This window comes from Apodemus sylvaticus, chromosome 1 (assembly GCF_947179515.1).
Source record: "Apodemus sylvaticus chromosome 1, mApoSyl1.1, whole genome shotgun sequence".
NCBI lineage: Eukaryota > Metazoa > Chordata > Mammalia > Rodentia > Muridae > Apodemus > Apodemus sylvaticus.
In genome coordinates, this window is record NC_067472.1 from 93,777,265 (window position 1) to 93,802,788 (window position 25,524).

At 49.6% G+C, this 25,524-nt stretch overlaps 1 protein-coding gene across 1 annotated transcript in view; it reads right to left on the bottom strand.

The window, feature by feature from the left end:
* Nucleotides 1–25,307, bottom strand: part of Mical2 (microtubule associated monooxygenase, calponin and LIM domain containing 2) — a 189,494-nt gene extending 164,187 nt beyond the window's left edge. The window contains exons 1-2 of the mRNA XM_052201087.1: nt 25,146–25,307; nt 15,821–15,893 (exon numbers count right to left, since the gene is read on the bottom strand). The gene's annotated coding sequence lies outside the window, so the exon portion shown is untranslated. The remainder of the gene's footprint in view (nt 1–15,820; nt 15,894–25,145) is intronic.
* Nucleotides 25,308–25,524: the final 217 nt, after the last annotated feature.

Consider the following 25,524-nt stretch of genomic DNA (forward strand, 5'->3'; position numbering starts at 1 on the left):
GAGTCTAACAAGGCCAGTAGATCTGCTACAGATGCTGAGAAATGCAACCCTAGTTCACTCAGGAAAGCAATGGCCCAGGAGATGATATAACTGCTTCCTCACCTCAAGGATTTCTTCCTGACAACCTGTGGTTCTCTTTTCTCTTGAAAAATTACGTGTCAGGCTTTTGACACACACATTTAATTCCAGGCACTTAGGAGGCAGATACAAGTGGTTCTCTGTGAGTTTGATGTTAGTCTGGATTATATAGCAAGTTCTAGACCAGCCAGGACTACATAGTGAGACTCTTGCTGCCAGTGTGTGTGTGTGTGTGTGTGTGTGTGTGTGTGTGTGTGTGTATGTGTGTGTGTATGTATACTTAGCTCTCTAAGTATGTATATACATATGTTACATATGTACATATACCATAGCATATTTGTGAAGGTCCAAGGGCAATTTGTGGGAATCTGTTCTCTCCCAGTAGATGCCATGTGGATCCTGGAGATGGAACACAGACCATCAGCCTTAGCAGCGGCTCCTTTTTCAACTGAGCTCTCTCCCCATGGTTTCCTTGGTTCATTCTCCAGCACTCATCACAAAATCATGAGGAGATCAGAACTCAGTGAGAAAGAGTTGGGCCTCTTTGTTCTTCCACAGACCCAAAGAGATAAGATACCCACACTATCTCTTTTTCTTGGTCTCAAGGTCTAGAAAAAGTGTGGCGTAGGGTGGGGTGGGAGGAGGGGCTAGCAATGATGGTAAATTAACCTACTAGAGATCTGACCTGTTTAGATCAAGAACATCACAAGTGGGCAACTGGAGGTCAGCTCAAGGTTTAGGACAACAAACAAAAGGTATGCCTTTAAAGATCTGCTCAGCAACCGAAGGAGGACGCTCCGCTCCAGGAAGAGCAAGGTCGAGGGATCAATTATTCAGAAACATGACCTAGTTCCTGGCATGAGGCTGATGAGACCTGAGCTCACTGGTCACTCCACTGCAGCAAGACCCAAACACTTTGTAGGGAAATGACTTGTGGACTGTCCAAGAAAATCCATTTATGGCTAACTGACCCTTCCAGACCCTCTAGGATTTGGATATGGCTGGAGTTCATCAGAGAAGAGAGATCATAGAGTTCTGAGCAGTGCCCCGGCTCAGCCCTCAAACGATGCTGCCTGGGCAGGTTGCTGCCCGCCTGAAACAAGTTTCTCATCTGGACAATGGGGGTGAATTCACCTGCCTGATGGGGAAAATGGCATGCTCTTTGTAAATGCCAAAGTGCAGTTCGAACTAGGAATTTAAGCCATAATCATGTAACACCACACACTTTCCCTGCCCCGAAGAAATGTGTAATCTGGGAATGTTTTGGAAAACGACTCAAGGTACCTATTTGGCCAACATCACATTCTCTGTAATTTGGGCAAATTGTATGTTTCAACTTGGCATCTGAGACAGAGCTGGCGGGTGGAGTTCACATTAGAGCTTGCCTGGCCCTGTGTCAAGCCAGGACTGAATGAATGAGCCAGGAGAGGCCCACAATGCAGTTGGGAGGAGAACACATGGTCACTCAGAAACAAAACAAGACAACTCACGGGCTCATGAGTGGAGGGAGCTGGCCAGAGAGGCATCACCCTGCACTTGCTTCAGACAGTGCTGGAATTCACTGCTTGCTGCCAGCCCTCCCCCATGGGCATAGTCTGGGTGCTGTGTGTCTTCAGGAAAGTGTGTAGTGGGAGGTGTCTCAGGCTGGCACAGACTGGTCATCTGGACCTCTTTGCCTGGATCTGTGCCTAACACTAGAATATCAGAACTTTAAAGAAGCTGTCCTTTGAGTCTAATCCACCTCTCGAACTGTCCCCCTGTGTGTCCTCAGTGCCCACCAACCAGCCTCTGAATGCATCAACCTGTCACCAGTGGTCACCCTAGCCTGAACCGGATGGATCCTACTGTTCTTCTCTGACCCTTACCCTCCCTCCTCCTTCAACAAAACCGAGTTCTTGTAAGTCCTGAATGTTCCTGTGAGAGAGGCTAAGTCATTTCCCCTGTGCCCCTCCAGCTCAGGGCCCTGGGTGAGTTCAACAAAGGCAGACACAGGTCTCAAAAACATTCTCAAAGCGGAGTTCACAAAAGAGAGGCAAAGGAGGAGAAAGCAGGGGACGGAAAAAAAGGCCTCAGCGCTTGTCCAGAGCCTATGGCCCAATTCTCCACCCTCCATAGTTAGTTTTACAACCTGCAGAAAGTCTTTTCAGGCTGGGACTCAGTTTCCTCACTTGATAACAAGGGGTTTGTTGTAAATAACTTCTCTTGTGGTAAAGGTTTATATTACAGAAGCCAGATGAGCCCAGGACACAGAAGACCAGAGGTCTGGTCTTTATGTGTGTATGACCTGGGGCAAGCGCCCTGAATGCTTAAGATGCGTCACATCAGATATGGCCACAAACGAGAGGGAATATATATAATACACTGTCCTTCATATGCAGTACTGTGTGGCAGAGCTTCAGGGTTCATAAGCCCTAAATGAACTCAGGGCACAGATCCTTGAGCCAGTGAGTATCTACTGCCCACCTTCCCTGTGCTGGAGCTGTGTAGCGCTCAGTCAGGAAGGTTGGATGATGACTCCTTGAACAAAAGTCTTCCTCAGCCAGTAGGTGAGAGCCAAGTACAGCCACCACACTGGTATGTCTAAGGAACCCACAAAGCACCATGGGAAGACAGGAATTTTACCAGTCCCTCTTGGGAGGCAAAGAAAGCTTCTTAGGGGAACAACATGTCTTGAACATGGTGAACTGCTTCAGAACCATGGGAATGGAGCTGGGGTGGACGAGGGGCAGATAACGAGGCAGGACAATGAGAAGTGGTGTGGGTGGTGAGGGAGAAGGCCCACAAGATGGTCAGTCAGGGATGCCTCCAAGGAAGGCAGCCTCGGGCTTTACACTATCTTTATACTGAGTTTGCCTTAGTTTACTGAGGAAGTGCCAGAACTTCTAAGCTCAAGACAGAACGACATCAAGTCCAACTGGTATAACACTTACCAGGTTGCCGATATATAATCTGTCCCATTGCCTACGGGGGAAAGGTCCCCAGAGGATAAATCAATGAGAAAGCCACAGAAGTGAGTCAGCCAAGGATGGCTGTTTCCTAACTAAATTATTATGTTGGCTTCCGGTGACCACCCGCAAGATTTAGTTACATCCTAATTGTTGCTGTAGAAACGTTTCCACACCTGCTTGGAAGAAAGAGGTCAGAGTTATAAAATATTTCTACTGACTTATTTTCACATTAAAAGAAAGTCCAAATGGCTCAGAGACTTTAAGAGGATGAATAGACACAGATGTGAAATCTGAGATCTACAAGAGATCTGCCCATGCCACCCCTCCCTCATATGCAGATGTCCTTTCTAGCACATAAGAAGAGGTGTGTTTAGAATTCTAGGAGGAAGGACCCCCCTGTCTGGTTGCTCACACCACTCATGAGAGGAAATTCTTTATTTGTTGAATGCTGGCTACACACAGAGTCTGCACTGCCAGGACCAGACATGCTTTATCCCAGAAGCTCCACACAAACTAGAGGTTGAGGCTTCAAGGTTCGGGTAGCACCTGCCTTGGCCCTACAACATAGCAGGGCTTGAGCCCAGGCTGACATGTTCAACACTTAGGGTCCTTCCATCCAAGCTGAGATACCCTGAACATGAAAGCCTGATGCAGCTGTGGTGGCTTGCAATAGCATGTGAGGTTGGCAAGTTCTGAGAGCAGTCACCTGATGAGGAGTTAACACCCCACCCATTGTCATCCCCATTACCATGCCCACAGCCCTCAGGGCCTGTGCCAATTGATGAACTGGCTAGCCTGCCTTGGCTACATTCTATCAGCCTGAGCTGTAGGCTTGGTACTAATGCCTCACTGGAGAAGTCAGAGCAGGCAGGGGCCTCAACACATCTAGCCAGCTTCTCAAGGGAAGCTTCCAGGAACAGTAGGTAGGAGTGTTAGACATCCTGAATTTGGAAGTCTATTGTCAGCCTAACCAGAGTTTAAGAAGCATGTTATCACATCCTGCTCCCTAGAGCTCACGGAATCTATGAAGAACAGCAGGGACATAAGGGGCTCTTTGAAGGTCTGCTTAGGTTGTCTGTACAATGGCAAGGAGATGAACATGGCTGGGTCAGAGCCACATTAGTCAGATTCCCAGAGATCTCTGCATACTGTTATATAGCCACTCAAAAGACCAACCAGTCTACATTCTGACCAACAGTCAAACATGTTCTACATGTCACACCTGACTGAAAGGTCCCAGACTTCATTGCCACCAGGGGCCTAGGTGTCTCTATCTATACAGCCAAGAGCTTAGCATAACCAGTGATTCCCTTTCCAACTGTTAACAGACCCTGGCTTTAGAGATATAGATGACAGTTAATAGACTAGTCATGGGATTACCTGCGGAACAGGCTTTGCTCTGGCTAGTTACTATGTTCTGCATTGGCAAATCCTCCCACCTGCCCTGGAAAGAGCTGGAACTGTGTCATGTGCTTGAACCAAAGTTCCAACTAGCACTAACCACAGCCATCCTAGGATCCATGGTGGAGCAGCCTAAGTCCAGGCCCACACTTGTTCCTCGACACAAAGCCTCCTTTTGTGATCAGTCAGAATGAAGAAATGCCATCTCCCGGGAACTTGACCTCATGCCAGGCAATATGTAAGAAGCAGGAGGCTTCTGGTCCCCTGTGGACCTGATTTGGTGGTACATGTATTCCTGTGGATCCCAGGAGTTGGAGAAGCCCCAGGGAAAGGAATTCAACAGTCTTTCTCTCTGATGTTCTCTGCATCTAGCTGCATAGAGTCACGGTCTTCCCTAAGGACTCTATGAACTTAGACGAGGTCTGGAATGTTCCTGGCACTCAGGAAATACTTGTTGAATAAAGACTGGGGGTGTGGCTCAGGAGGAGAGTTGTTTGCTTGGCATGTGCAAGGTTTGAGTTCAGTCCTCAGTATCATTAAGAAAAAGGGGTGAGGACTGTGTGAATTTAGATTCTGATGTACCAGGCTGGATCAGTAGTCATTCTGTATGAATTTAGTTAGAAACACCAAGGCAGGTTCAAACCAAGCAAAGATTGAAGTTTCCACACCCCAGCCTGCTGGACAGAGGACAAAGGCTCAGATTTTGAGCCAACTCTGGGATTTACCTCAGGCAGCCAGGAGCTTCTGATTGAGCAAGAGAAATGCCTTCATTTAAGGTTTTCCCAGTCAACATCCGAGGCTCTACAGTCTGGTTCCTTTCCATTAACATAGTGGTCCTTAGAAAAGCTGTCTCTGAGCTTCAGTTTCTGATCTAAACTGATGCTAGGGATTGAGAATGCATCTCAGTTGGTAGTGTGTTTGACTGACACACCCTTGCACCACATAAAACCAGGCATGGTGGGGTACACCTGTAATTCCAGCACTTGGGAAGTAGAGGAAGGAGCCTCAAAGGTTCAAGGTTATCTTCAGCTACATAGTCAGTTTGAGGCCAGGCTAGGATCCATGAGTCTCTGTCTCAAAAATAATTTTTTTAAATTTATAATTAACATAATTCTAGTACCCACTCCATAAGGACAGTTTGGAGGTTAAATGAGATAGTATGGTAAAGGACTTAGCCCAGCACTAGTTCTCAATATGTGCTTTGAGGTGGCCAAGCTGTAACTGCCCCATTAGAGTGGGTGGCAAGGGACACACCTAGAGCCTTCTGTCTGACATAATCCTTCCAGAGGAGGTGGGAGGCATCCCTGGGCAAACTACTTAACCTTTATGCTTCAGTATCATGGTACATGAAAGATGGTCAACGCTACAGAATAAATGAGTTATATGAGAGTCACCTTAGAATAGCAGCTGCCACTAAGCACGAGGTAAGACTGACTTAGTATTCTTCCTTATCTTCTCATAACATACTCCACCCCATCTCCAATCCTTCAGTCCAAGACTCAGGCTGAGTATGTATGCAATCTTCTCTAAAAAGCTCCAGGAAGGTTTGGTCCCCCTAGGCCAAGTCACCCCTTAGGCTGGGTGGGACAACCTGGGAGCTGCCTACAGCTGGGGGCAAGGAGGCACCAGAAAGGGGACTATGGCCCAGGAAGGCTGTCGGTCAGCTGTTCTCCTCCTGGGGCTGGATTCTTCAGAGCCTCCCCTAGCACCTTCCGACATACTCCCTTTTTATGTAAGCTCCTGGTCCTTAAACAGAGACTCCTGACAAACAACGACCCCGAACAGATGACTGCTTTATCACCACTGAATCTGCCAGGGAAGGAGAGCTAGCCGTCCAGCCACAGCAAGACCCAGGCAGGCAACCGGGCAAAGCAAACAAAGGCAGCAATGTCTGTAAGCCCCAGAGAGGGATTGTCGCTGCAAGCCCCTGGATTAGTTCTCTCAGGATGCAGGGAGCTACTAGAACAAGGCCGAGCAGCCTGGTCCTGCAGCCCCTGGCAACAACTAGACCTTAGACTTTGCCATGAGTGTCTGGAAAGTAGGAGAGAAAGACAGAAGAAAGCTAGAATTGATTTTCATTGGATTCAAAGTGGTACCCCACCCTTCAAAATTAAAATAGCTATCTACTATAGCTCTTTGGAGAAGGAAGAAAGAGGCGGAAAGGGAAGGGAAGAGAAACGGCCTTGTTGGAGTACTTGCCCAGTTTGTAGGACCTTACCCAGCCTACACTGTTGTCTTTAGAGCCAGCAGATTATTTGGCCCCCTTTCCAGATAAAGAGACTGAGGTTTACAATGTTCAGTAGCCAAGTTCACCAATCACATGGCTCCTGCCTCTGCCTCCCCGGGTCTTGTCTTCATTCTAATGCCCCTGCCTGGGGTCTCCTCTCAGGGATCCTTTCTGCTGGCACTAATCCCTGGGTTCAGAATGGTTGAAGGACATTGTTGTCCTGCTGTGCTCTCTCTTCTGACCAGCTGGCACAGGAAATGGCATCTCTCCAAGGGAAGAGACTGCCTGGAGGCAGACAGGGGAGGTAGCTTCAGCTACCCTGAGTGTGTTTCAGGGCAAGATGCCTTCTCTCCACCTAAGAATTTTTAATCTTGGGAGCTGATGTGATAGTTCAGTGGCTTCAGTGTTTGCCACCAAACCACAAGGACCCACAAGTTTAACACCAGTACCCAAATGCAAATCAGACATAGTGCCATGGATTTGTAATCCCAGTATTGTGGGAACAGAGACAGGCAGATACTGGGGTTCGCTGGCCAATGAGCCTCACTTACGTGGCAAGCCCCAGGCCAGTGAGAGATCATATCTCAAAATTCAAGGCGGCTGGCTCCTGGGGAATGACCCCCAAGGCTTCTGGCCTCCATACATAAGTACATAAGCACTCATGCATACATGAGGGCGTACACGCATACACACACACACACACACACACACACACACACACACACTCACAGAAAGATTTTCTATCTCCAAGAGCTCTATGTGAGTCTCAGGGGACCACATGACCAAGCGCACCTGCCAGAATCCCATGGGGAGTCCAGGGTTTGTTTTGCTCTTTGTTGTCTCTCTCAGGAGAGTCTGAGTTGCCAGGTAGAGAGACTGCAGTGCCTGGCACGTGGTACTGAGCTCAACAAAGTTATCTTTGCTTGGTCTCACTGTCTCATTACCTTCCAGGCCAGCACCCAAAGATAATCTATTTTTCTATTTTTAGATAGACTGACCCAAGCCTTCTAGTAGTCTCAAAACTCTCCCCAGGAAAGGAAGTTCTACCTTCAGGTAAGTTTTTAAAGTTGCCAAAAATAATAAGATCTCTAGCTTGACAGCAAAATAACAAAACTCACTAGCCCCCACCTCTCCTGCAGCACTAGCCTCATGAACAAGCATGCTTAGCTGACTGCCTCCCAGTTGTCACAAAGCCTAGCACTCCGTGTACAGGGGTAACCCAGACAACCAGTCGGGGAAGGCCTGTCCAGACATAAACATCGCCTGGCACAAAAGGGGCCGTAGCCAGAGGCAGAGGTGGGAGCTCCCAACATTTGCTGGAGACTGAAGTTGGAAGCTGTAGTCTGGAGTGGTATGAAAATTCTCCTGACATAGCAATTGGTAAGAGGCAAGCAGTGGGCAGGGTCTACACTGTAAACCAAGTTGGGGGTCTTCACCAGTCAACCCCCAGAGGATATACACAGCTTAGAGCCTGCCTGACAGCCAGAGGGGGCAGGAGCTACCCCCATTACAGAGGTCCCTCAGGTAAGTCATTCCATTCTTTTCCTTAGTTCTCTCTGCCACTTAAACAATCAAAAGGGTTGGCTTATCTTTTCCTCATGGCCTGATTTGGTTCACTTCTGCTGGTTGGTGAGAACTGGTGATGGGGTTGTATCACTGCTTGGTATTGGAGGAGGAAGCAGGGAAAGAGGGAGGAGGAAAGGTATCCCACGGAGAGGCCATAAGGGACATCAGCTCTAAGTCAAGTGGTGTCCTTTGCAGGGGAATGGCATCTACTTCTACAGCTGGAGTGAGAGCTAAGTCTTGGCTGCTCTTCTCTCCACTGTGACCAGATTCCTGACAGAGGCAACAGAAGGAAGGAAGGATTTATTTTGGTTCACAGTTTGTAGGAGTCAATCCATCATGGCAGTGGGGGGGGGAGGGGAACACTACAGCTGGGTTTCCAGCTGTGGTGGCAGGATATCGAATACATAGTTTATTATATCTTGGCAGATCAAGAAACAGAAGTAGGTTTGGCCTAGAACCCTCAGTCACCATCCCTACTGCCTGTAAGGTCTGCCAGCTAGACCTCCTGTCCAAAAGGTTGTCTAGTCTCTCAGAACAGCGCCACTCTCTGGGTGCCAAAAGTTCAAACATCCAGCCCTGTGGGAGATATCTCATATGCAAACCATAACAACTAACATCCTAAGATAAAAGCTGCCATATGTCAACCCTTCCCAGTGAGGCTGGAACTGGGCACAGAACACTGTTCGCAAATTATTCCATCCAATGCTTCCAACATGTGAGCAGGCACCATATGCTCTCTTCACACGAGGACATAGAGACCAAGAAAACTAAAGCGTCTATGCAAAGTCATACCTTAGAAGGAGGAGAACATGATCCCTGGTCAGGCACACTCCATTAGAGTCCCAGGCTCTGCGTGGCAGCCTGGGTATGGAGGATGCTCAAAACATAACCCTGGGAAAGAGTGTTCCACTCTGGAAGCTGCTAAGTCCTGAATGGGGGACTGCTGGCTCCCACCGTGGAGGCAGATGGGGAATGGGTGGAGAGGAGTGGAAAGAGCCTTTCTGAAGTAGGCAGTGCTGGAGCCACGCCTGGGAGAGGAGGATGGAAAGGGGAAGTGCTGCAAAGTCAAAGCTAAAACAGGGGCACTGCAGGTAGCAGCTGTGAATGCTAATAAGGCAGGCCAGCAGGACGGGGACACTGGGGAGTAGTGGTGTTCACCTGGGGGTAGGAGGGACCTGAACCCCTCCACTGGGAACATTTCTACTGGGACCTCTGTCACCTAGAGCCTGGAGGCCCTTCATCCCCTGCTTCTTTTGTAAATTACTGAAGTGCACTTACACTTCAAAACCCAGGGGCTTCTCCTCCCATGGACAAGATGAAGCAGCTGTGCTTGAGCTTCCCCTCTGAGCTGCCCTGCCAACCTGCTAGGTGTGGACTCAAACCCAAGCCCAGAATCTAAAAGGTTGCTGCATGCATGGAAGGAGACTCTAAGCCCCAGTGTTCAAAGCAGCCAGGGAGCTGCAAGCACTTCTTCACGACTCCTCCATTGAGCTGAAGATTCCTGCTGAGGGTCCCTGGGCCATGGCACCCATTTTAAGGGCTAGCTTAGCCACATTTTAGCAAACATAGCATAATTACCTGTTTCTCCCCAAGAAGGAAACATCCCCATTGTCTCTGCTTCAGCTCCCGGCATCCTCTGAGCCTCACACTCACACTGTCCCTCCTCCTCGGGGAAGCCTGGGCCCCTTCCTGTCCCCTCCTTCTCCAACTGCAAGGTTCCCCAAAACTATCTCCAAGCAACACTGTCTCTACTTCTACTGGACACTAAATGCCGGGTTCCACCCCTGACCTCAGACCACAAAAGGGAAATAGAGATGGCCAATGATCATCTTAGGCCAAGCTTTCAGTGTGTACATGGTCTGAGAATGACAGAGCCAGAGAGCAAAGGGCGGGAAGCAAAAAGTAAGGCTACAGTAAGGTGTGCAGGTGCTCCGCCCTCCTCCCCAAGGGCTACGATATGATTCATTGCAGGTGCGGCCAATCTGAGATGATGTCCCAAGGCCTCCTGGGATGAGTAGGGACATCTTATTCATGTCTTTTCACCTTAAGTGTTTGGGCAAATTAAATTTAGATATAGCCCAAATCTAGATATAGTTCAGACTGGTCTTTAAGTTGCTGTAATCCTCCTGCCTCAGCCTCTTGAGTTGAATACACATGCATGGCTCATGTACTTTAATAACAGTTGTTATTTGTTTGTTTGTTTGTTTGTTTGTTTGTTTTAACAGCCCGTAACCAAGGCTGACCTAGAATTCACTGTGTAGCTCATGTGGTCTTTGAGCACACACCAACACTACCTTAGCCTCCCAGGTGCTGGTGTTACAGGGGTGCACACAACACCTAACTTCTTGGTGCCCTTCTGCTCATGAACACTCATGGGTTCTTACCGCCTACAGCCAGACCCAAGTATGTTAAGGGGCATCTGCTGGACACCTCATCCTGTTGTACTGACCTCTTGTTGTTTCTCTTTCTTTGGATAAGAGCTGCAGGACTGAGATATGGGGTCCTGTTTTGTCCTGCTCCTTTTTTCCCCTTGTTGTGAACCCAGAGCTTAGAGCAGTGGCTGGCTTGTTCTAGAAAAACAGAGCCATCTTGTAAATACCCATAGAATGACTGAACAGACCTTAGACTGTCCCAGGAGGGCTGGGCATGGAGCTCGCTCAGGTGGTAGAAGAAATGCTGCATAGCTTCCATGAAGTTCTGGGTTTGATCCTGAGCAAATGCATAAAGTCAGGTACAGCGGTGTGTGCCTGTAAACCTAGCACTCAGAAGGCAGAGGCAGGAAGACCGGGAGCTCAACGTTATCCTTGGCTATGTCGCAAAGTTCTAGGCCAGCTTAAACACATGCGACTTGTCTAAAACCAAACAAAATGAGAGCGTCAAATCCTGGAGGGTCAATGATGAAGTGTGGCTAGTGACCCTCCTGCTCTCCAGGACTCTGGAGTGGCCTAGATTGGAACAGATGGGAACTAAACTATGTCTGGCTTGTCTGACTAGGCCCTAGGGGTCTCTGGGTACCCTGCCCTGTCTTAAATAGGGCATATGTCTGCATATGTCCAGAGTCACTCACCACTCAGAGTTTCTGCTCATTCTCACTTTCCTACCCGCTCTCCCAGCCTCCGGCATGCACAGAGGGAGGGATGCTCTGTCCTTCCTCCCACTTACCATCTGCACACTGCTTACCCCTCAAGATCCACATCAAACTCCACTGCCGCCTTCTCCTCTCCTAGGAAACTTTCCAGCTCTTTCCAGCCCATAGAAAACATCCCTCACACCAAGGCCTTCCCCCTCCCCCGCCTGCCCCCTGTCATCTGGACTACTCATGAACTTCCTGGTGACTGAGCTGGGGTTTCTTAAATCCCCTGCCGCCACCACACTTGTTTACCCACACGTGTGTCTTGTTTTCCTGGCACTGTAGACCTTCTGGGAAGAGCTGCCAAGCGTGGTGGATTCCAATGTCCTCATAGCACAAGGAAGAGGCACACAGTAGGTACTCCATAAATGTTTCTCAATTCGCTTCCCAATGTAAACAAGCCACCTTCTCATCGGCCTCTCCCTGGACTGACCTGGCCTGGCCTCTCCCACACCCTGCATCTCTCCTCCCAGCTTAGCCGCTGCTTCTTATCTGCATAGGCAGCTGTAGACCTGTGTCTTCAAAGGCTCCTGGATGGGCCCACCAGACAAAGCACCATGGGTCTGGAAAAGTTAAGTGTCTGAGGTTCCGAGTGCTGATTCCTTCAGACATGGGAACCTAACAGAGGGAACCACAAGGCTTGAGGTGGAAGTGACGCACATCAGAAACCAAAACTGAATTCTCAGCTTGCTGAGCACCAGCTCCCAGCCAACCCACATCACAGGGACTGGCAGGAACTCCAGTGACTTTTTCTTTTTTTCAGACAGGACCTCACACTATAGCCCAGGCTGGGCTGGAACTCACTCTGTAGCACAAGCTAGACTTGACCTCCCAGGGATCCTCCTACCACAGCCTCCCCACACCCTGCTCCCCAAGCCCCTCTCCCCGTGCTGGGATTACAAGTGTGAACCACCAAAACCTGATTTCCAGTTACTTCTGCTCTTCAGGAGAGATGGGAGTCAGGTGGATGGAGGACACCATGCCTTGAAGATGCTGGGTGGGGCCTGGGCTAGTCCCTGGAGGACAGAATGATCTTCCTGCCTGCCTCTGCCAGGTCAAAGGCTGGAGCCGCTGCTGTGCACCTGAGTAGCTGAGGCCCCAGTGAGCAGGAGTCAACAGAGGCCTGACTCAGATTTATAAGCCACGCTCTTGCTCTTTCCACATAGCCTCATAAACTCTAATTAGCCAATCGGACTCCCAGATTACCTGACACTTTGGGAGGGGGAGGAAATACACTCACCAAGTTCTCAAGTCCCAAACCCCGGAAGCCCCTCACAGGCACTTCTCCCTTCTCTTCGTCCTTGGCTCATGTACCAATCAAAGAGGGAAACTGTTTGAGCTGCCTCCCGACAATGCCCTCCATGTGTGTTTGCAAGCCGAAATTACCATTCCCTTAGGTAACTGACAGCTGACTCCACACGCTGATATGGCCACTTTAGCCTTACACAAGATGGACTTGCATTAGGGCAGGAAGAGAACCTATCTTCATGTGGAAAGACTTTGAGACACAGAGTTCACATGTGACAGGACTGAGGCAAGGAGCTGCCTCAGGCAGAAGCCTCAAGCCAGCTAGTGCCACCAAAGCAGCTGACCAGAGAAATCTGGCAGTCCCTAGAGGTAGATGGACCCCAGTGCCTATAGACCAGGGCTACCTAGCCTCTTTGAGGCCTTCATCTTCTAGAAGAGGGAGGCAGCTTCCATGGTAGCAGGACTGGCCTAATTCCCTAGTTCCCACAGCAACAGAAGAGCCAGCTAGTGACCGGGACACAGGATGTGTGGAGGAAAAACAACCATTTCCTGTGAAATTTGTGGACCAGAGAAGGGGAAGTTGGTGTATGAGATTTGAGGAAAACAGACGTTCCTAACAGCTCGGGAGAAAAGGCTCCAGGACCTAGACCAAGGAAGCAAGTGACTCACACGTCTCAGAGATGTGATTCCAGCCTCTAGACTGAGAAGTGGGAGAGAGGCGAAGAAGGCAGACACATGAACCTACCCTGAGGTGACATGGGGCACTCAGACTACATGCTTGCTTTAGTTCTGTGTGTTTTTCTTATTGCTGGTTATTGTTTTCAGTTTCTCAGGGTTGGGGCGGTATGCAGGCCAGGCATACACCTTAACACTGATCTTGATCTCCGGCCACATTTTGTTTTTAAAGACTGTTTAAACTCTTTTTAACGAGTTCAAGTCCTTCGGGCTAGAAAACCTCTAGCCTAGAGTGCTGCACACACATCCTCAGAGGAGGTGTCTAGTGGCCTAGTGGCCTTTGTATCTGAGAGGCAGCCCAGACCTAATCATTGTCCTGGAGCCCTGTGGGGACTGGGAACATACACTGTCATAGCAGAGGGAGAGCTGCAGGAATCACTTCTCATCTGGCTGCCAGTAGGTACCTTGTCATCAGTCAAAGAAGGAAAAGGATGGAGCCAACAGGGCATTTGGAATCCATGCTCTCAAAGCAAGCTGGCTAAAGTGTGAGGTTCCCTAAAGGATGCTCTATAGTACTACGCCAGAGGGCTCTCTGATAACCTGCGTGGCTGTGACTTGAAGGATGCTGTGGCCCTGGTGCCAACCTGAAATGATCCACACAGCAAAGCTGCCAGCACTTAAGGTGGCAGTGCATGCTTGCACCCCAGCACTGGGCACTGCCAGTTCAAAACATCCTGAGCCGCAGAGTGGGGTCCTGTGCAGTTTAACCAGAGTGGGTAACAGTGAAAGGGCTCATGGGGTAAAGGCATCTGCCACCAAGCCTGACAACCTGAGTTCAATCCCTGGGACCTACATGGTAGAGAAAGGACCAACTCTTGCAGGTTGTCCTCTGACCTACACATGTGCTCGATGGTAGGCGCTCTGACCTCCATACTACGCACAGATAAATAAAAAAAAATGTAACTTTTAAAAATTAACCATAATGATTGTTCAAGTCACAATCAAGACAATCTTTTATCGACATGCCTAAAGAACAACCTGAGAAAGACAATTACCCAAGTGGGAGTTTTTCAGGTGATTCTAGGCTGTGTCAAGTTGATAGTTAATTTTGACTACAGCAGAGGCAAATGAGATTCCAAAGAGCTAGATGGTGAGTGTGGAAAGGTTCAGAAATGCTGTAACCATTTTTATTCTTTTTGTGTGCACACAAGAAGAATCTGCAATGAGCGAAGTATTTATTGCCTATGGTAGAGCCCCAGCTGACACACTCAGCAATGAGCAGGAGGCTGAGGTGGGAGGGTCAAGGCGAGCCTAGTGTGCACAGTGAATGAGTTTGAGGCGTTTGTACTGCAGAGAGTTTGAGGTCCAGGCCAGCCTAGAACTCAGTGAGATCCTTACCCTCATAGAGTACAGAATGAGATCCTTATTCTCAAAAACAAAATTAAATAAGCAAAATTCAGGAATAATACAAAGATAATTAACTAATGTCTAATAGAGTAATAAATATTTACGTGTCAGCAGATGGAATGAATGAAGTCCCTTGTGAAATCAGGATTCTTCTCACCCTACGGCTCTGAGTCCAGTGATGTGTGGGTGTCACCAAGAAGGCAAGCTTCCCACAGCTCTTTATTGCCTATGGTAGAGCCCCAACTGAAACACTCTTCAAAGTACCACTACTTAAGGGCAAGTCATTTAGGGAATAATATAAATGGAAGGTTTGAAGGCAAGCAGAACTCTAATGCCATCTGTGCTTCAAGACTTCTTGGGCCAAGTCAAGAGTGGGCAGAAGACTGATACGACTTGTGCATCGGGTACTGCTGAGCCCATTGCCGGGTTTAGACCTCACATGCATCCTGTGAAGGCAGTGGTGTCACTAAACCTAACTGAAAATCCAATTCTACCTGTGACAGCCTGCTTCCAGTAGACAGTGCATCAGAATTCTCGAATGGCAGATCAGATGTCCTGAGTGATGGATGGGCTAACCTGGGCTCCCATTGGAACAACTGATGCTAAGAAAGGAGAAGAAGGGAAGAAGGGAGAGGAGAGGAGAGAAATGGAGAAGAAAGAGAAGGGGGAGGCAGAGGAAGGAAGGAGGAAAAGAAGAGAGTATCTTTACCATACCGCTGGCCCCTCAACAGCTCAATTCTTTCCCTTTGCAGCTTGCAGGCATAATTTATACCATGACATAAACCCAGGGTGTCCCCAAGACATATGTGAGAGACAGGTGCCAGAGGCCCTGCTCAAATGTCCAAGCTGTAAACACAGCAAGTTGCCATGCAACCCCCACCAGGTTAGCACCAGCAGCAAGATGGTGGGGGCCGAGCTCAGCCTTCAGCTCCTTCCCAGGCCGGGTCATGGCAGAAAAGGAGACTCTGGTGGTTGTGGGGTCATGAAAGCAGGAGAATGGGCAGCATTTCAGACGGGAGGCTAGGCTCTGCGAGATTCTGGGCACTACAGAAATGATTCTGTAGAGCAGGCTACTCCTTTGGAAGAGGATTCCCCCACCCCCAGGCTCCAATCCACCCCAGCTTTGCTGCTTTGACTTACCACAGGCGAGCAGGAACCTCCTGGTCCGTTTCTGGGGTCAGGACCCTCTATGTCTGCATTTCCTCTCCTTGACCTGGAAGAAGGGAAGGAAGGGTGTAAGGGGGCAGGTTTGTTTGTTTGCTTGTTTGTTTGTTTGTTTGTTTGTTTTTCCCTACAGAATACAAGCCTCAGGTAAAGATAGCTGGAGCATATTCTACAACCCTAGCCAGGGAGTTTCACAATGGGTCACTGTACTTGCAAAGATGGGATTGCACACACAGACCATGTAACCAAAAAGAAAGTTAAGAGACAAAAGCCAGGGCACAGAGGAAGCCTGCCTTGGGGCCTGACCTTAATTGCTCTACTCCATTTTTAGGGCACCCCTCAATGTAGACAAAGGGTAGCCATTTAGTTAGCATTACATCCTTGGTGAGAGGCCCAGGGCTCCTAAACTTACCTGACCCAAGGATTAGGTGGCCCAGTCTCCTCTGGTGACTTCCTGTTGCCTGTTGGGTTTTCTCCCATCCTGCACATGCCAAGTGCCCACGCCTCTGCGTGCTCTTGCCTCTGCTCATTTCTGTTGGCGGCATCCTAATAATTCTCCTAGGTGCTTTGTGACTAACAAGCTGACCCTACCCCGTCCTCTTCCAAGACATACCCTGGTAGGCCCCCATGGCATGCATTCCATATCCAATCCTGGTGTGCAGGCGGCAGCAAGAAGCTGGTCCTGCACACTTCACTCCAGGCAGAAGACGAGCAACCAGATCTGGGCCTGAGCACAACGGCTGCATGCTCCGCTGCCCACTAAGACGCCTGAGCCGCCAGCTGTTGGTAGCCACCCCAGCACCTATTTATAGTCCTCCTCCGTGACTCCCAGCTGGCCCCTGTTGGTGTATTGTCTCAAGGGTTAGCCAATAGCCAATTGTAGACAAACAAATCTCTATGGACAGTTGCCCATCTCAGTTAAAATCTGGGTTTGTGAGCTGGCTATAGTGGCGCACACCTTTAATCCCAGCACTTGGGAGGCAGAGGCAGATGGATCTCTGTGAGATCTAGACCATCCTGTTCTATATAGTGAGTTCCAGGACAGCCAAGCCTAAATAGTGAGTCCCTCTCTCAAGCAAATACACACACACACACACACACACACACACACACACACAAAATAAAATCTGGTTTTGTATCACAAACTGAGAAAACAAAGGTAGAAATTCTGGCCCCGGGACTCTGAAGATGTGTTCTGAAGCAGAGGAATTGCAAGCTAAGGCCAACTTATGCTACATGATAAGGCCCTACCTCAAAAAAGTAAAAATAAAAACATATTGTCTGAGCCTCTTATTCTAAACATAAACTCAAGGCAGGGTGAGAACTTCATGACCAAGACCTCACAGGGCCCTTCTAACTTCACAGCCCATGGCTCTGTGACTCACGCTCTCTCTTCTTCCTCCAGCAGAGAGGTCCGAATCATCTAAAGCCACCCCAGTTGCCCTTCCCTGAGCATCTCAAGCCTCACCAGGGTCCAAAGGGAAAGATAAAACTCAAGCTAATCTCAGAGCAGCCCTGAGACTGCCAGCTCAGTCCTGCAGGTGGTGAGAGGGGGCGTGAGGGAGGGCTGCTGTTGCTATGGAGACGAAAAATGCTCCTCTCATTCATACCATCTGTCGGAGCCAGGATAGAAGCCAAACTGTTGGTTGCCCTCACTCCCCTGGCCTACCTTTCGAACCGATTACAACTGGATGCTAAATTTAAATGCTGCTCTGAAATCGGGACATATAAGGTCTCTCCGCCTGCATCTGAAGAGTTTCATAATGGGCAGAGTTGGAGAGTAATGAGGAATTAGACTCGGAGGCAATCTAAGCTGCATTGTACAGCCACCACAATTAGAGATCTAAAAAAAAGAAAAGCTGTGTCTCTCTGGCTGAGGATGAAGTTTCAACAATAAACAGACATCTGCTAGGAGCTCTCGAAGAGAGGCAGCATAAACACCCCAGCGAGCAACCATAAACAGGGAGCCCTCTCCAGGAAGCTACTGCTCGCCAGGGAAGAAGGGACGGAAGTGAGGAGGAGGCTGCGGGGAGTGAAGGGCAGAGAAGGATGGGGTGCTGAGAGGCTGGGTGGGACGGAGGGGGTGCCACAAGAGCAGGGCTGGGGGGGGGGAGTAGGCAGACAGACAGGAGGGGCTCAGCTTGGGGAGAAAATGGAGAAATGGCTGACTTTTATAGGGAACCAAAGCTTGAGACCCAGAGGGGGCTTCTGGAGAGCCCACTCTTGACATTCATTGTGGAAACTGACCTCTGAAAAAGGGGAGATATTGGAATGCAGGCTTGTGCAGGGCAGTTTGTAAATATTTTAATTTCATTTCTACATCAGTCTCAAGACCAAAATGACTCTTCTTTTTTTTTTTTTCTTGAGACAGGGTTTCTCTGTGTAGCCCTGGCTGTCCTGGAACTCACTTTGTAGACCAGGCTGGCTTCGAACTCAGAAATCCGCCTGCCTCTGCCTCCCAAGTGCTGGGATTACAGGCGTGCACCACCACCGCCCGGCTATGACTCTTCTTTATAGGCTTAGAAGGTAGGGTTCATGAACTTTGCAAGGCCACATGGCTAGGATTCAAACCCATGTCTGTCTTAGCATGCTTCCTTTGTCTGCTGGCTTGTTTTTGCTTCTATCGTCTGCATGGAGAACTTGTTCCTGATGTTTATCCTCAGTGCCTAGATGTCCCAACTCCCCCAGATCTAAAGCAAGGGGATTCTGACAAGAAGAGCTGAAATCTATGGAGGAGGCAATTGTTGAGTTTTGGCCAATTCATTACTGAGTCTCTGAGCTCCTGTGGACCCTCTGGTCCATTCTGGTCACTTCCTAGCAGACAGAAGGAAAAGCAGTGCATGTAACAGGCAGAGGGAGGTGCCCACAGTATGTCCACAGGAGGCTTGGAACGGCAACCACACTGTGAGTAGAAAGCCCAAAGACGGAGGCTGAGGGAAGAAACACGGCTTGGGTTAACACCAGTTCCTTTTGTACGGAGTGAGTGTTTTACCATGCATTGCATCGATTTGTGCATGTGGTGTAGTTCTATGTATCTGTATGCTTGTGATGGTGAATGCCACACACACTTGTGTGTGGAGGTGAGAACCAGGCATGTATACATGTGTGTTGGGGCAAGTACTGTATCCCCTTCTCTGTCTCTCAGTGTGTGTGTGTGTGTGTGTGTGTGTGTGTGTGTGTGAGAGAGAGAGAGAGAGAGAGAGAGAGAGTACAGTGCATCTATGTGTGTGTATGGGTGAGTACCATGCATCCATGTGCATGTGTTAGAGTGAATACATGCATGTGGGCCCTTCCATGCTGTTTATCTTCTCCCTTGGCTGTCAGACCCCCAATTCTTCCAGGAAGAAATTCTTGCCCATTACCATCTTTGCATCCAAGTGTGAAAGGTCCAACTGTCCCCACCCAGGGAGCTTTCAACTCATGACTACTGCACATAGAACCTTAGGATGAGTAGGCACCCAACCCAGGAGTCAGCAGCCAGATCCCACACAGACCCGGGTCTACTCTGCCCCAGGCAGCAGCTCTCTTTAGTGACTGAAGGATCTCAGTAACTCTTCTCCGTGCACATCTTCCTCCTCCCCTGCTCCTCCTGCCCCTGGCTCCCAGCACCCTGAGACCTGGATCCAGTCCTCACATGAGTGGCCAAGGCCAGCAATTAGTCTGTGAGCAAAGGAGCGATCTCCGCGGCTCAGCACAACGATATGAAGGTGGTAAGTCCAGGACAGAGTGTTCTAGACACTCACTCCTGTTTCTGGCATGTGCTGAGCTTCTGGGCTGGGTGTGTCCGAAACTTGTGCCTGAGAATGTTTCACTAACCTGTGGCTCTAGTAGTGCAGGGGCCAGCAACAACTGACTAGCTCCTTGCTGTTCAGCTCCTGCAGTCAGCGGAAAGAATAAGAACTCTTCCCAGTTGCCCAGGGAAAGTTCTGCTGTAACATTTCTGTGCCCTGAAAGAAACGTAGGCAAGCTACAGGAGGAATGCGAGAGCCACAAGGTATCTAGGCAGCCCCAGAGAGCTGGAGATCTGGGGAAGGGAGGAATACAGTCCTGGGTAGAAACATTCCATCCACAGAAAGAATACGCTAAGAGGCTGGGGTTGCAGCTCAGCTGGGAATGTGCTTGCCCCTACACAGAAAACTCCCTGAGTGGGAACACCAGCACTGTATAAAATGGCCATGGTGCATATCTATAATCCTAGAACCTAGGGATTACGCAAAGGCAAGGGAATCACAAACTCAAGTTCATGCTCCCATACATAATAAATTTGAGGCCAGCCTGGGCTACACAAGACCTTGTCTTTAAAACAAGAACAAGCCTGGAGTGGTAGTGAAGGCCTTTAATCTCAGCACTTGGAAGGCACAGGCAGGCAGATGTCTGTGAACGAGGCTATCCTAGTCTTGATAGTTTCAGGTCAGACAGAGCTACATAATGAGACCCTATAAAAACAAGACAAAACAAAGCCCCCTAAAATCTCCACCATGACAAACACAGTATTAACTATGTGGACACAGTGGCCTGCACACTCAGAGCCAGGGATCCCATAATGCCTACAGCAATGCTCAGATGTGTACACAGGGACAGAGCAAGAGAATGGACGAAAACAGACCACACTCCTTACCACAAAAGGCTGTGTGCTGTATACTTGGGGAGGATGATTCTTCAAGATCTGACAGAAAAGGGAGCAACTCCAGATTAGACTGCAGCAGCAGCAGTTTATGACCAGACAGCTTTAATGGTGATCACCAGCAAACAGAGGATCAATGCTTTAGAAGGGGCATCTTGTCACCAGGGACCAGGAATGTGTTCTACGCCTGGAGCAGGTGCCCAGGAGAAAAGAGAAGCTAGCCTGGGTCAGCCCAGGGTACCCTAGAATGAGCTGCACAGGTGTTTGTCCTGAAAGATTTCCCCAAGAGGCAGCACAGGCCAGTAGAGCCCGGAGCCTGGGCCCGCCTGCTCTTCTGTCATCTCTGGTGGCTCAGCCTCCAGAAAAACAAAATGAACCTAACATACAAACAGTATTATGATCTGAGCAAATTTCAGACTCCCAGTAGCTCTAAGGCACTATCAATACACATAGCTGTAGCCAACACACATGACAAACCCAAGCTTGCCTCCTGGCACTTAAGCTTGTCTACAGGAGCCCAAGTAGTTGAGGTTGTGTTTCTAAAGAGAATAGAACATGGACTTCCTATCATAAAAACGTGTTTTCTATAAAAATTTGAGGGAGAAAAAAATATATATATCATGCCCAGCAGCATACACAGCAATCCCGGCTCTCCGGGAGGCAGAGACAGGAGGCACTTAAGTTCAAAATCTTCCTGGGCTTCAAGGCCTGCCTGAGAAACTTAGTAAGACCCTCTCTTAAGATTAAAATCATTAAAGAGTGCAGGGGATGTGTCCTAGAGGTTGAATACTTGACTAACATGCATGAACGAGCTCAGGCTATGGTCTCCAGTATAGAAATCATCCAACCAAAGAACCACAAAGTAATAAGAATGGAAAAATATCAACCCAACTACTGACACAACCTGAGCATTAAGATGTTTTTATATTTGCTGAAGAAAATTAAATAAAAGATTAGCTGTATTTAGTGGTACACATGTGCAATCCCAGTACTTGGGAAGTAGAGGCAGGAGAGTTCAGGAGTTTGAAGCCACTGTCAACTACATATTGAGTTTAAGTCCAGCCTGAGCTACACAAGACTTTTTCTCGGAAAAGCTGAAGGGAAAAACATAAAATAATGGAAGTAAAATTCTAAGTCTTTACAGAGAGGTACTGCTCAAAAAAAGGGACAGGGTGGCTGTAAAGGGTGGGGCCGTGAGCCCTGTTCTCTACCTAGCCCAGTGTGAGAGTTACAGTTAGGTCTTGATGGAACTAAACTCAAAGCTGGAACAGAATGACCCCAGCAGCTGTCAGCCACGTGTGATATGCAAGGCCAGCTGCTGCTGAGGGCACACACGTGGCCATCTGGGCTCCACACCACAGCCCAAAGTGGCGAGGGGGGTGTTGTAAATAACTCTCCTATGATTTCAGGATGCCTATGGACTGACGCTCACTGCTCTGACAGCCACACGTGCATAGGCAAGCCATCATTCCCAACACGCACCACAGTCACACGAGCCCCTGACAGTCCCCTCATTCAGCCTTTGAGAGGCTGCAGTGCCACTAAGCAGATGCTCGCCAAGTCTCTGCTGTGTGTCCAATGTGTGCAGGCTTTGTTCCCGAGGATCCAGAGAGGGACTGAAGTGGACTCCAGTTTCCGGGGGCTCCCTGTGCTCCCAGGAGAGATAAGCTCTTGAAACGGAGATTAATTGCTCATGGAAAGGAGGAGACCTTCTCCAGTTCATAACAGGCAGCAAGGCACTGGTAGCCAAAGACAGAATGTGCAAGGATCCGCACTTCAGCAGATAGCAGGAGATGTCATTCCTGACAAGCAGGCCTGTGTGCCTATCTCGATGTGGACAGGTGATACTGTATGATATTGCTGTCTCTGTCTGGTGCAGCACAGACCATAGTTTTAAAAGGGAATGCTCTCTTTAAGTGATGTGTGCTGGACTGTGTAGAGAGAAAAAAATGACATAAATAGCGACATCAGAAATCAGCTTTAAAATGTCAGAAAGAAAAATCCAGGGGCCAGCAAGATGGCTCAGCAGGTGACGGTGCTTGCTGCCAAGTCCAGGGACCTGAGCTCAATCTCAGGGACCCACATACTTGAAGGAAAGAACTGACTCCCCCAAACTGTCCTCTGACCTCAGAACAGGAACTGCGTCACATGTGCCCATACATGCACACACACATAGTAAACAAACAAAGAAAAATAAGTGGAAGTTTCAAACAAAAAAGAATGGAGGCAAAAGTAAAAGAGAAAGCCATGGAGTTAGCATAACACAGCCTCATTTTAATAGCTGGGGAAGCCCAGGAAGTGCAGGTAGAGCTCACTGCACTATCCTATTTTGCTGAAAAAATTATATATGTATATTTAGAAATATATATCATATGTTAAATGTATTATATTTATATATTTGGTTGGTTGGTTTTTGTTTGTTTCTTTCGTTTTGTTTAGGGAGGGTGGTTGGAGACAGGGTTTCTCTGTGTAGCCCTGGCTGTCTTGGAACTTTTTCTGTAAATTAGACTGGCCTCAAACTCACCGAGATCCTCCTGCCTCTGCCTCCCAAGTGCTGGGATTAAAGGCGTGTACTACCACTGCCCCATTGGTTTTGGTTTTTGAGAAAGTTGTAGCTGACCTAGAACTCATTATATATACCAGTTTGGCCTCAAACTTTCAGCAATCCTCCTGCTTCTGCCTCCTTGAGGCTGGCGTTACCACATACACACTCCTAGAAGCTGGAATCATCGTGAAACTCTAGCAGTCTGCTGGGGCCAGTAGCAATCTCTCTGTGACTCAGTTCTCTCATCCATAAAATGGGTGTGGCCCCAGCTACTACAGAGGGCTCATGTGGAGGTGCTCATGAGGTAAAGAATGAGCAATCTCAGGATGTTCTTTAAAGGAGAGGGACTATGGGCACTCCATAGAGTTAGCCATGTTCAACCCAGGCTGGGTTAGCCCAGCCAAACCCTCGACCAGGAAGGCAGAACCTCTACCATTCAGCAGTGGAGAGTGAGCAGAGTCTGGAAGGCAAACAGAGATGCAGATACGGTGGAGAGAACTGCTCCCCCCCCCCCCAGGATGGAAGGATTGGAGCTGTTCTCTGCAGCTCCTAGGAATGGGGCTGTTCAAACTGTGGGTTTCCATCACCCAGCAAACAAAAGAAGCATATACCAAAGCCTGCCCCACCTCTACTGCAGAAACAAGGAGCCTGGAGTTCCTAAGGGTCAATGTTATTTCAATGAATTCAGTTCAAGGTGAAAAACCAGGCCGGCAGAGGTAAAGCCAGCAGGAGAAGGCTTTCCTCTAAAGCAGCACCACAGTCAGTCTCTCTTATCATAAGAACACTGCCATAGCCCTTCCGCGCATCGGACTGCACAGAGAGGAGCAATTTGCCGTGCACCCTGCTTCCTGCTGTCTGTTCAAGCACCTTGGGCTTTGAGATCCCCAGAATCTCTCAAAGGCCAGGGGCTCCAGACACATGCACACAGCGCTCCTTCCCACAGCCACGGGGCAACTAGTGGGAAGCAAGCAGAGCCAGGACTGCTTTCTGGGTCCCTAAACCAGAGGACACAACTCAAGCTTTTTGGAGAGTAACCACTGGGCCCCAACCTGTGCCCTCTTCCCTGTACCTGAAGAAGGCAGCACTGATCGCCTTTGGAATCCTTGTGACATGAACAAGGGCTATCCTGGTGGTGCACTTGTTAGGTCCACTGACCCACGGAGGTTGCTGGCACACAGAGGACACAGGTGCCAGACAACCCAGTGAGGCAAATGCAGAAGGCCGATTTGCCTCTGGCTTTTTTCTCTCCGGGTCTGTCCATAAGGGCTATTGACTTTATCCTCCCACTAAACCACCTAAGACATAGGTGGACAGCGAAAGGTCTTGCAAACGAGAAAGCTCTTTCTGCTTTAGAAACCCGGGCCCAGAATAAACAATGTGGAAGGAGACACGAGAGTACTCTGGTTTCAACACGCCTCTTCCCGGTCCAGTACAGGCCCTTCCCTGCTCTGCCGGTGAGGGTGAGGCTGAGACTGAGGCTGGCCTGGGATAAATTAACCCCGCCCTCTCCGAACAGCTGCAGCAGGCAGAGGCTGCAAGGGAGACCCCAGCCCAGGACCAGCTAGCCAGTGACAGAGCAGGACGCGAGGGTAGGGGTACTCCTGGGCGGGGACAAGCCCAGGCTGCCAGGGGTCGCAGGATACAGAGGGGACAGCAGCGCAGGCCCCTCAGAGCGTCGCCACCGGCCAAGCGACCAGCCCGTGTTCCAGCCCGCCGCTGGCCAGGCCACTGACATCTGGCCCAACTTCCTGTTATCAAGGAGGGAGGAGAAGGGAGGCAGAAAAATATAATAATCAAATAAAAATAAGCAAGGCTCTCTGTTAGAGGATGGAAAAGGTATGGGAGCCTAGATCGCACAGAGCAAAGTTTGGGGCGTTTCTCTGAACGATGACAAGCGACCCTGCAGCCAAGGGCGCCTACTATGCGCTTGTGTGTTAGGTTTTCTGGGGTTAGAATGACAGTTTTGATTGGTGAAGATCCCACGGCGCACCCCGCAGGTGGGTCTGAGATCCCGGACGGAACTGCCGCACCTGACCCTCCGGGGCGACCAGTAGGGCGCAGAGTCCAGCCGGGACTGGAACAGTCCCCACCCGCTCCCGCGCACCCCGGAGCCTACTCCCACTCCGTCTTACCGAAGGTCTTGCGGGCCTCCGAGCCTCAGGTCAGCGCCTGCCTTGCTTGGCCTCGGTCTGAGGGCGCAGAAATCCAGAACCCCGCGGGCCGCCTGCCGAGCCCGGAGCTAGCGAGGCGGCCCGGCGCAGGCTGAGCCGGCCGGGTGCCTGCAGTTCTGCGAGCCGCGGAGGACCCGATTGGGATACACCCCCATCTGAGGCTCGGCCAATGACAGGGCCTCCGAAGGCGAGGCTCCACCCCAATCCTGAGACGCATGACCAATGGTCGTGCAGCGCGGAACCCACCCCAGATCCCTCCCAGTTAGTACTAAGCTGGGAACTGCTGTCACCACTGCAGCCTCCGACGCACGTGGGCTGAAGCCCTGCCCTAGCCGCTCCC